Source organism: Neophocaena asiaeorientalis, unplaced genomic scaffold (genome assembly GCF_003031525.2).
Source record: "Neophocaena asiaeorientalis asiaeorientalis breed wild unplaced genomic scaffold, Neophocaena_asiaeorientalis_V1.1 scaffold198, whole genome shotgun sequence".
Classification (NCBI taxonomy): Eukaryota; Metazoa; Chordata; class Mammalia; order Artiodactyla; family Phocoenidae; genus Neophocaena; species Neophocaena asiaeorientalis.
The window spans coordinates 1,805,680-1,815,722 of record NW_020175221.1 but is presented as its reverse complement, the minus strand read 5'-3'; the positions used below and the strand labels follow the sequence as shown (position 1 = coordinate 1,815,722).

Sequence of the window (10,043 nt, the reverse complement as noted above, 5' to 3'; positions counted from 1 at the left end):
TTTCTATAAAATGTTTTATATTATGGACCCAGCCAGTTGCACTCTTGAGGTTGTTGTTTAACATATTTCTTTATTCCATATATTTCCTGTAAATTGGCAGATGTATCTAGAGGTTCTATTCGATGCAGGTTTATTTGGGGACAAGAATGTCATAGATGGTGTTGTGTACTTCCAAATTGTATCACATCAGCTGACACTAACATCTGGTTTTTCCACGTCTAGTGATGTTGAAATTGACAGGTGAGTTTAGGTATTATAAGTCTGATCCATTAGTTTTAAAATTCCCTATCAGCTTCTCATCTAAATGTTTTAACTACCATTGCCCAAATAAGTTATTTCATTAAAGATTGTAACAAAACCAATCCTTTAAAAATGTAAAAACACGTGGATCATACAAAAACAGACTGCAGGCCAGATTTGGCCTGTGTGTTACAGTTTGCCAACCCCTGATCTAGACAATCAACATAGTAAATCAAGCCCTGATGTGAAGTGTTTGCTAATTTCTGTGGTGTAAATATTCCATAAGCCATCACGGAGTTGGGAAGGGTTGCAAAATGGTACATCATTATGTAGTGTTTCCACCATTCAGATGCGATAGACAACTTCAAGAACATAGATAGTAGTAAGATAATTAGAAGGCAACACATTTTGAGTATTTTTATTACCTTTGCTTTTAATAAAGACATTTAATCGTAAGCTTATGTAATCTAATTTTGAATAATGCTGTGTTTAACAACTGGCTTTGAAAATACAACCGTCTCTGTCTCTTGTGAGCTGGTAAGAAATGGCTCAAGCACACTACTAGCTTGTCGGCTTGAGCCTGGAATGCTTTGCTGAGGACTCTGGGCTTCATGCTTTATGGTGGTTAGTAGGATACCACTAGAGGTTTTTGAGGAGAACATGAGTATGATCAAATGGAAGAAATGGGTATTTTAGGAAGGTTCACTTACCAGAGGTGGAGAGAATGGATTGGAGTTTCTATGGACTGCCTAGAAGATTTGTAGATAGCCTTTAAGGAGTCTGGGAATACTTTACAACTGCACACAAAATTTTGAGCATATGTGTGTAAGTGAATTTTTTCTGGGGAGAGCGCTCTTATCTTTCATTAGATTCTCTCTGAGATTACAAAATATGTTAAGAACTACTGGACTAGAAGTAGGAAGACCAGGTGGAAGCTAAGGAATTCAACCTATCAGTCAGGGTCCCAGGAGAAAACAGAATTCGCCTGAGATGGTTCCAATGGTGACTTTTTAAAGGGCTGTGTTCAGAAGTATGGGCAGCATTAGGTGAACAAACAGGAGACGTGGAGATACCAAGAGATTAGCCACAGTGGCAAACTCTTAGCCCCTAGGACTAAAGGGCAAAGAGAAGAAAACCAACAGGTCTGGACCCTTGACAGCTGGAGCCCTGGAGGAGGGGCTTGGTGGAAGCAGGGGTGCTGGAGGGGTCAGTTTCTTCAGAGATGGGGAATCAAGCAGGGAGTGAGGAAGGAAGGCACACTCTGGCCTCTCTCCTCCCACCCTTTGATTGATTGTTGTCAGCGCCTCCCTCTGGTCTCTAGCCACCAAGAGAGCCTAGGTGATGTGGTCGGCAGGGCCAGAGCGGGGCAGCAAATGTGGCTACGTGGATGGGCTGGGACAGGACAGTGTAAATGGAGAATAACAAGCACACAAAGAATATATTACTTAGAACTTCCAGAACTGTCCAAGAAAGGAATCGATATGAGGTCTTGTTTGGTAGCCCCAGGCACCATTACTCACTGTCTGATTTTGGAATTCTGCTTTTCGGCAGACCCTCCTGCACTAACTTGGGTCTGCCCAGTAATGACAGATGAAGAGAAGCAAAGTGCAGAGGATTCTGTTACTGTTGTTAATTTTGCCCTTCCATTGCCGTTTGCAAGCTCCTTGACACTGGCAGTCAAAAATGTCTCTGAGCCTCCCTCATCCATAAAGCCTGGAGGTTGCATTTGATGTTCTCTGTGGTACCTTCTGGGACGAAAGTTTCATGAAGCTTTCAGAGGGTCTTTAGCTTCCTCCTTATGAAAGGCACTTGACAAATAGGTGAGCAGGACTTCCATGCCTGCCATCATCGGCGGTGGTCTTAAGTCTGAAGAAGAGCAAAGTTAACAGTCTCCTGGTCCCTCCAAGGAGCCCACTGCAGACTATTAGCATTCGATCAACTTTGGTTCTGCTGTTGGTTGGTAGGATTTGCAGTGAAATGCTTTCATACATGTTTGAGTTGAAGTGTTGCCCAAGCTGAGGGAGCACTAATTTTGAAGATATGTTTGCATTCTAGTCTGTATTCTAGAGAGACCTAACATGAAGAAACACCAAGAAACCCTGCTTCCTTCCAAGAAACTCTGGTGGAGTGTTGCTGAAGGGAGCTCACTTTTGTATGCATTTCAGAGATTTAATTTTATCAGCCGATGCAAATGTAAAACAAAAGGACAAGAAAATGATCCCTTTGTCAACATCAGGATGTCTGACTTAAAATCCCATTCAAATAACTCCCTAAAAATGATCAGACACTGAATACATTATTTTTCTGACTTTGACAAAACCAGTCTGCACAAAGCAGCAGCCCCATGAGGTTATGGATAAACCAACCATGTTAAAACTTCAGCATTTTCATGTCAGTCACAGATTTTCTTAAGGGCCAAGTCACTGTTTAAGGACTAATGTGTTTGGAGAGGGGAAAAAAATCACACTGTGTTATTAGGCAGAATCCCCTTTATATACAGGGATTGGATCAGTTTGACCCTGATTGTGTTGCCTGCTTTATTGTCCTACTTCAAACACAGGGCCCTGGGCATCATCTTAAGGAAGGGCTGATTGAACTGTCGGCCTGACACTTGTCAGCTGTGGATAATACGGGTTTCAGTCTGTCATGCTCACACATAAATGAACCATGACAGAAATAGACTGTTGAATAGAAAAAGCATTTTTACTGTGGATAACCTTTGTTGAATAAATGCAACAAATAATAAAGTCTGAAAAAGAGGATGTGTACCTTAGGAAAGCAGTGACGTTCAGAACCAAATGGTTATTATCTTTTTGGGACCATCAGAAATTGCCCACTATCAAAGCATGTGATTGAGAGAAAAGGGAGAAGTGCCATGATTATAATAAAAATGATGGCAGTTGAGTCCATGCAGTCTCCAATATAATATCACATAACAAAACCCAGTTACAGCTCACCAGGATTAAAAAGGAGGCATTGTTTGTGTATCAAATGGAATCCACAATTGTTCTTAGAAAATAGTGACACACATCTTAATTAAAACAGCAGAAAAAAAATCTGAAACTCCTTATTTCTCTAAAACATTTCTCTCTTTTTATTAAAAAAAAAAAGAACTCCCAGTAGATATTGTGGAAACTCTACATTTCAATCAACACAGTCAAAAGAATGATTTGAATTTACAGGCCTGTAATTGGAACAAATTGGAAACAAAAGAAGAGCTCGTTTAAGCCATGTGATGTGGCCACAGTGCTGCTGTGTACAGTGTGCTAGGAAAAAAAAATCATGTTTCTTTAAAGCAAAGCTAACTCCACTGCAGGCTCCAAGCAATTTGCATAAATGTCTCTACCATGATTTTTTTTTTAATTTATGGGCCCTAAGTTTCTAATTAAATACTAATTAATACTATCACCAGAATTGTCTCCCATCCCCAGCTTCTCATAGCTTTGTCACTTTGATTAATGCACAGTCATTTATTAACTTATTTAACAAGCTGGGGTGCCTCATGACAAACTAGATTAAATTATCCTCATAACAGTCTCATTACTGAAAAAAAAAAGGGAGTTTTAAACTTAATAAAAATTACCCTCAATAATGTTAAAGCTTTTTCACCATACCCTTAAAAGATAGAAATAGGTTTCTTGTTTGATTTATAATATATGGAGTTGTATAAAGCATCCATTAATAAAATTTATAAGTTCATTTAAGCCTGCACATTACAGTAGTGCCGTAGCCGTGGGTGCTTGTTATTTAACTTTTGCTGTAGTTGTGAAGATAATTAATGTCCTGACCAGACAGGGACTGAAATACCCACTAGAATGAGATAATTAGAGACATAAATAATGTTTAGGTTCTCATGTGCTGCTTTTTAAATGAATTGTTTTGTTTTCCACCCAAACTTGAGAAAGAGGAAAATAAGAGTTTACCAAGGAACTGTACAATAAAGGTGACATGTTTGTTTTAGTGGATCCACAAATGCTATGAAGCCTCGCTGTTTCTGGGCTGGAGGAGGGAGTAGGTGTGCCGGGGATTTGGCTCTGTCCGGGGAAGTGTTGGGCCCTTGTTGCTCTCTGGCTCCCTCTAGTGGTCAGGTCTTGGTGGCAAGCACACCACCCGGCAAAGCTGCCTCATTAGCTGACTCAGGAAGCCCAAGGGGTGAGTCAGAACTGAAAACTGTCTCTTCATTACCTCGTGGGGTAAGCTTCTCATCTTAGTCAGCCTCCCAGGAGAAGGAGAGCCCCAGAGGGAGCTGAAGGGGCCTACGGCAGCAAATCTTTTCATGCTGACGAGGCAGAATGCAGGAAGCTGTGGCTCAAGCCCTGCTGGTCTCAAAAGAAAGAAATACATTAAAACATAGGTAGAACATGGACTCTTGGTGGGGTGGCGTGTTACAATAGGTATTCAGCATGTTCTGAGGGCATATTTTCTTCTCAGTTTTCAGTTTCTTGCTAAAATAGCACCCTCATTACCGTCCCTAGGTAATCTGGTGCCAGAACAGTAAGACCAGCATCTCCTAATGGAAAAATGTTAGCTGGTTAAGCTTCCTTTTGGTCTGTGGTGTCCCAAGTCTTTGCGCAGGGCTGTTGGAAAGGGGCAGTAGCTCCTTGGTCACACAAAGGGAGCTAGCACCCTGAATCGGTAGCACTTCGCCGTTTACAAAGCCCTTTGCATATATCATCCTCAGCTGCTCCAGAATCCTGTGAGCCCAGAAGGAGAGACTGTTCCTGTGGTTGCTGAGGAGTCACCTGGTGCTTTGGAGTCTCAAACTGCCTAGTTGGCTCCTTCCTCTCTGTGAGGAACACCTGGCTCCTTTTCTTTTGGTTTCTGACATCCTTCCTGCGTTTCTGTATTTCTGCGTCTCACCTCCATGTCTTCTCTCTCACACCCTCTCTCTCCCTCTCACCTTACCTTTTTATCCTTGATTCAGAGCACAGATAACAATAACTCTACTTGTTCACATACGAAAATAGCTCACTTGTCAGAGCTGCATGGGGACTGGTGCCACGGAAATTCTGTGAGCGAAAGAATGGTTCAGAGAATTTTCTCTGGGTTTCAAGCGCTTCATGGTCATAGTCATCTCAGGTTCACACCCCAATCCCCTGGAGGTGAGTAGATGGCACATGTCTTTATTATTTGTAACTCTTGTTTAGCATTGATTAACATTTCCATCTTTGCAAGCCTATTACCAGAGACCTATTAGTAGATGGTGGTTTGGGCCAAAAATTGAGCAACATTAGGCCAAATTTCAGCTCCCTGATCTACTTGGTTTCCTCCTGGTGACTTTATTTTAGTTCAGTTTATTAAGTCCCCAGCTTGCCCAGTATTCATTTGGGACAAGTAGGCCAGGTTAATTTAAGTGGGGCCTCTAGGAACCATGTGAGGAGATGTCGTAGATGAAAATAAAGCACAGTAAGGGAGGCGCTCATGGTCAGCACAGGAAGTTGAGAGCACAGGAGGTCTCATTCCTGCCCAGGTCCTTCCATCTGAGTCCCAGTTGGCTTCACTGTGAATGCCTGAGGAGTGGAGGGGCAGAAGGGAATGGTGGTGAGGTGGAGAGTGGGTGTGGATTAACAAGGTGTAGTTGGGAAGAACAGAGGAGAAGTAACTGTTTTTCAGCAGTTCCCGAACTTTAACAGGCAAAACAATGTTTAAATGCAGATTTCCTGACTCCAGTTTCAAAGCCCAGGAATCTGCATTTTAAATAGGCCTGTAATGACTCTGATGCAGGGGTCATGTCCATGGACCACTGGTTATGAAACGCTGGACTGGGAAGGGGAGAAAGGGAAGATAAAAGAACTGACAGGAGGTGAGGGTATTTTTTCTGAGTCATCTTTACCTTCCTGAGAAAGTGCTGTAGCTGTCATGTGTCCTTCTACAGACACTGCTTACCTGGGGATGCATCTCCAGGTGGTGAGAAGGGGGTGGGGGAGGGGAAGAGAGTGCAAAAGATTCCTTCCTGGCCAAAGAGGAGAGTTTGCCCACCAGCACATCTCCTTGGCTCTCAACATCACCTCTCCTAAGTGCTTATTCTAACAGCAGTGCTTCAGTCCCCATTGGCATTGGTCGTTTAAGATTTGTCCCTTTCTTGCCCACATCTTCCGTGTGATAGCCTAGGAATCCTTCTGTGAGGGGTCCTCTGAAGGAAATGGAGGTGCCCTGAGCCCAGGCTGCTCCAAGCCTGTGGGTAAAGAGATTGTCTGGAGGGGCCCTATTTCCTGCCTCCATAGCAACCCCCTGGAACAGTCAAGGTGTGAGATAGGCTTTAGTCAAACTGCTTCAGTCACACGTGGCCTAATTAGAGCTCGCTCAGCTGTGATGTGTCTGGCTTCTGAAGGCCTGGGCTATTATTGGGTCATGGTGGGCAGACCGGTGCTTTGGGGGCAAGTGACCCTCATACAGCTTCAGAACCAAGCCTGTGCCCAGCTGGAACCCATGACCTGTTGGGCTTTTCTCTGTGTGCTCTTCATGCCTTTACAACCATGTTGCCAGAGTGATGGAAATGCCACCTGTGTGCACAGTGCAGCAAACACTGGGGATCGCGGGCGGGCGCCAGGCACTGTCCTCGGTGCTGGTGGTACCGAGGGAAAGGAAGTTTTCTTGCCAATACGCTTGACTTTACCTCTTGAGGCTTTCAGTGACATTGCCTTGAGCAGAAGGGTAAGTCCACAGAGGCTCCCTGGGACCCAGCTGGTGCCCCAGCGTCATGCAGCCACCTGGCAGAGAACGGGACGCCCGTGGCTAGATGGGTTCAGGGCTGGTTTCTCAGGGTGGCTGCGACAGAGGGAAGAGAGAGTGGAGGGCATGGGGATTAGGGCTGTGGTTCTCAGACTGGGGTGTGCTTTCCTCCAGGGGTTGTGTGAGATGATCCACTAGGAATGGGCAGAGAATACTGAAGCTTTTACTATACTGGCTGTTTATGCCCTTATATTTTTGTGGTATGTTTTAAAATGGAAGAAAATGTTGATTTAATACTAAAATGTATGTAATTTATCAATGAATGAATGAGTGAATGTCAGAGATACGTGCCTGATTATTTTCCTTGTTTCACTGTTGGTTGTGCATTACGAAATAAATTTGTGACCACTGGTTTAGAGTATTGTCAAAAGAGTGGTTGAAGCACTGGACCCTAGAGTCTAGGCTGGAAGGGGAAGGAAGCCAAACCACAAGGGAGCTGAGAGAATGGGGAAAAATGGACAGAATGGGGGATGGAAGATGGAGGATACTTTAGGTGGGGCAATGCTAGGTGATTCCAAAGTCAAATTTGTAACCAGGGGAGGGAGGGAATGAAAGGGGGCAGCACACTGGATGTGTTGTCCACATGGATTTTAAAATGCCCGAGTTGATGGTAAGCTGTAGGATAGAAAAGAAGGTGGTGAGCCACCAAGATGCCAGTGGGAGGTTTGGGGATAGTAGTGGGTAGACAGGTGACATGAGGAGAGAAGAGAAGGAGGGGTTTACGTGAAGACAGAAGACTGATGGTGTCTCTGAGGGGTAAGGAGGACACAGATCCTCTGTCTCCAGTCCCTGGGAGTCTGGGAGGAGTGGAGTGGGATGGGCAGTACATGGGTGAGAGCCAGGCTCCAAAGGAGACAGGAAGAGAAAGGAATGTTCCTCACCCCCAGGCTAAAGTCAAGGGGGAGTTTCTCACCGAGGAGCAGGGGTTCCAGAGGGCAGTGGAAACACTCTGGAATGAGGGGTGCAATAGGAGTAGGTGTTGGAGGAGAAGGTGAGACAAGGCTGGAGGTGAGCCTGTGGGGAGAGAGGGAGCATCACCCACGCTCAAGGCTCACCCTTCCCCATCGCGGGTGTGCTGATTTCAAATGCTCCATTTGGTGGGTTGTGGAATAAATTTTGTAAGCATAGCTTTTTTTTTTTTAAAGAACATACAAATGTCTTTTTATTCAAAAACACAAAACATGTTATCTGTGGGCGTGCACAGTGACAGCCGTAAACCATCATGCACTTCGTCAACTGAAACCCCTAACTGAAACCCATAACCTTTTCTTTGGTCTTTTTTTTCAAGTGATTTCTCTGAGGTTATTGGTGAGAAGCACCGCTCTGAGCTTCCTGTCACAGTTCACTAAGAGTGATAATGCACTATTTCAGGAATGAGAACATGCCGCCTCCACATCACCTCCACCCACTCTGCCCACGCCAAGGTCCTCCTCCTCTTCAGGATCTCTGTTACAGCTTCTGCTCTGTTTCACACAGCGGTAGCAGCCAGGAAGCAGCCCTTAGTACCCTAGTAGTGCCGGTGATGCTTTTTTCTACCCTAGCCGTATCTCCAAGCAGAGCATCACAGCCAGCTTCTGAACGGCTTTGTCTGATGTTCTCAGCTGTCAAGGATCCTTCTAACTGTCACTCTTGGCAAGGTCATGGCAGGCATTTTGAATATTTTCAAAAATAACTTGTATATTGGTTTTTAAAATTTTTATTGTATTTGGTGAGTCCAAAGCTGGAATACACTGAACCCAAGCCTAACCACCTCCTAGAAAGATGCCTTCTTCAAAAGCAATTGAGGCAGCACTGAGTACACCTAGAACTCTTTCTTTTCACTTGTCCCACCAGCCTTCAGCTTGGCTATTGCATCTGAACATTTTACAACACGTCATTCAATTCTTCCTCTTCATACTCATTAATAGTAACCTTTCTTGATTGTGTTTTCCAATTTGCGACTGATCACCTTTTCCTTTCAAGAGCATAGGGTCATCTTTGACCTCAATGACTTCCGCTTTTCTGAGGCTGAACATCTTCAAGATTTAGGGTCAACCCCTCCTCTCTAACACCTGCAAAGGCATTTGAAAATGAGTCAGTTCCAGGGTTTAGTTTGTCTTTATTACACCAAATTTATTCATAATACATTATGCAGGTGTTTTGATGAGAATCCAGAAATATTTTGAGACACCATATTTCTCTGAAATGTAAGAATTTAAGACCATTGTTGTTCCAGGACAAGTCTTGTGAATAGAGCTTTTATTGCATTCATTTGCATTATTTTGTTCACTTCTCAGAACTCTGTCAATTAACAACAGCTTGATCTTGCAGTTGAGATAGCAGAACCCAGAGAAAATTCACCCCAAGTCACACACTTGGAAGATAATGGAGCCAGGACTAGACCCAGTGTTCTCTCTGCTAGATCATTCTACCTTTCAGAATTAAGGACAGATCAGGCAATAAACTTGCTCCTGATCAGGCATGTGACAGGTTCAAGCTGGAAGGGACCCCTCTCTGTATCTAATTCAACCCCACCTTCCTAGACATTCAGTAGATGTATCTAATTAGGAAAAAATGCAAATTATTTTGACTGTGTACCTATAAATGTTATCCCTGGAAAGAAAAGGAACATTTGGTAAATGTGAAAAAAATATGGGGAAAATTTGCATGTTATCCTTGTGTAGGGGCCATGTTAATCTTCCCTGTATTGTTCCAATTTTAGTATACATGCTGCCAAGCAATCTCCAGACTCTTTTAAAATGAATATATAATAGAAAATACCAAAGTATATCTCATATAGTAAAGATAGGTATTGTTCTGTGAGACTTTTGTGTTAGTTGTGTATACGTGTAGATATTGTGGGTCGTGATATAAAATTTACTCCATGCGGTGGATTGTGCTAACAAATGTTGAAAAGCCATGGGTATGGTGGAAAGACCATGAGAAAAGTGGGTTCAGTTACTTGATGCCAGCCGTTACTGGTGCCGCTAACCACCTGCGTGAGCTTGGCCAAGGAACTTAACCCCTCAGGGCTTCCATTTCCTTATCTTTAAAATGAGCAGGTCGAACTCGATGTTTTCGAGATCCCTTCC

The 10,043-nt window shown here is 43.6% G+C and overlaps 1 pseudogene; it reads right to left on the bottom strand.

Annotated features, from left to right (window-relative positions):
- Positions 1–9,597: 9,597 nt before the first annotated feature.
- Positions 9,598–9,692, bottom strand: LOC112413447 (uncharacterized; annotated as a pseudogene).
- Positions 9,693–10,043: the final 351 nt, after the last annotated feature.